The sequence below is a fragment of the Montipora foliosa genome, chromosome 3 (genome assembly GCF_036669935.1).
Source record: "Montipora foliosa isolate CH-2021 chromosome 3, ASM3666993v2, whole genome shotgun sequence".
In the NCBI taxonomy this organism is placed as follows: domain Eukaryota; kingdom Metazoa; phylum Cnidaria; class Anthozoa; order Scleractinia; family Acroporidae; genus Montipora; species Montipora foliosa.
Window position 1 is genome coordinate 48401792 of NC_090871.1, and position 2383 is coordinate 48404174.

A 2383-nucleotide genomic window follows, 5' to 3' on the forward strand; every position below is an offset into this window, starting at 1 on the left:
TTATGATCGGCCAGAGGGTCAAAATGGGATCTTAAATCGCGTTTAAGGCGCTTAACAAATGGTGACCCAAAATAAGAACAGATGGAACCCCACTAGACATACCAATGGCGGATCAAACAAACGAGCTGCAACTGCGAGCCGTACATGCAAAAAAGGGGAATGAAAGACAATCGACGATAATAAACAGGGGGCAAGTGTTCACAGCTCGACAGAACCGGACAGAGCAAACTGAGAACTCACCTCTTAAAAAGGTCGAACGATGAAAAAACACTCCTTCTCCAGCGAGTCAAAGAATTGAATGAAGCGAGAGTCATGATCATCATCATCATCATCATAGCAGCCTGTCGTGGGCGACAATGGCTGTTTCATTTGGGTCTGATCAGATTCCTCCACACAGCTCTGTCCTTAGCCTTCTGCTGCCAGGAACTCCTGTCTATGTCCAGCTTATCCAGGCTTCTTTTTACAGTGTCTTTAAATCTGAGCCTTGCATTGGTCTACCCTGATTGCGTTTGCCCTCGCATAACTGTGAGTAGAGTACCTGCCGAGGGAGACGCTCGTCCATCCTCTCAACATGTCCGAGCCATCTCAGGTTCATCTGTATTAGCATGTCCTCCATTGATGGTAGACCAGCTCGTTTCAACACTTCTATGTTGGTTATCTTGTCTTTCCATGAGATGTTTATTATGGCTCGAAGGTGTCTCATCATGTACGCGTGGAGTTTCTTCACCTGCGCTCTGTAGACAGTCCAAGTTTCAGCACCGTACAATAGAGTAGCCAGCACTGTCGCTCTGTACACTTTGCATTTCACACGGATAGACACATGTCAATTGTTCCACACTCTGTCCCTCACGTTTCCAAACACAGCACTCGCTCTTCCCATTCTGAGAGATAGTTCATCTTCCAACCTAGCATTCTCTGAAACAGTACTCCCTAGGTACTTAGAAGTCTTGCACTTGACTGGTGGCTCTGTACCAATGCTGATCTCTTCTGATAGTGATGTTGATAACTGGAACTTTGGTGGTTGATAAAGACACTCTGTATTCTTGATGTTGATTTGGAGGCTGAATTGGCTAGCTGCTCTTGCGCATTTCTCCACTAAAGATTGCATATCTTCCACACTGTGTGCAACTAGAGCACTGTCGCCGGCATAGAGCATTGTCTTACTATCTTTATCGATGTCTTACTCTTGGCTTTAAACTGTGCCACATTGAATAAGTCTGCTTCTTTCCTCGTTTGAATGTATACTTCTCCTGAAGTGTCTTTCAGGGCCACCTCAAGCTAAGCATGGCTGCCGGAAATATCGAGGAGAGAGTAGGTGCCAGCACACACCCTTGTTTCACCCCGTTGCTTACTGAAACGTCTTAAGATATTGAACCACTCATTGCCACGTTTGCTTGCATACCTGTATGGAGTGCCTCGATTAGGCTGACAAACGTCTCTGTACAACCATATTTCTTGAGTACCTGCCAAAGTCCTTGTCGCAAAACAGTATCGACGGGCTTTACTGAAGTCTATGAAGACTACATAAAGCGGCATGTTCTGTTCGGTACACTTTTCTTGAACGTGTTTCAAGCGGAAAATCATGTCCATTGTGCTTTTTCCACTTCTAAAGCTGCACTGGGTTTCCGACGCGAGGGTAATCGACTGTGAAATAGTACTGCATGCCCCCAGAGGGGATATCCTTTGATTTAGCCCTATGCCTTCTCAGCACATCCCGGATGTTGTCACGCAACCCGTAATGCAAGAAATTAATTTAACATTAGTTTGTCAGGGAAAAACATAAAAAATCCTATTCGCAAGCAAATATTTCATTTGAACTTAGCGAACAGAATATTTGCCGATCTTCGTCACTTAAAAGAGCGTACAAGCAGGAGAATTTGAAATATCAAAAAAGCCTCACACAATTTAGAGCGTTAACAACCAAGGAACATTTTGGCCAAATTTCGCGAAAATCCATCAAATCTACACACCCTATTAATTCGATTGAAGCAAGGGAATCCGCGAAAACCTAAAGCCCTAGTCAGGAGCCCATGACTAGGGGCCCCCCAATTCATTATATCCTTGAGTCAACCTTTGCGCGTATCTTTCTACTTTTAGAACTAATCCTTCAGCAGGAAACTCACATTTACAACAATTTACATCAATTTGCACAATTTGCATACATTGTTTTTGCTATTTTTGTCTTCGTTCCACAATAACTTTATTCTGATTAGCCATTCTAAACAGTGTGTGCATAGCCGAAGAACTCGTGGCATTCTAAAATAGAAAGATACGAGCAAAGGTTGACTCATAGGGCTTGTATGGGAGAGGCAAGGTCCTACTCATGAGCTCCTGCCCGAGTTTATTAACCCTAAAGTTTTGTAAGCTTATCGCACTTCATCAA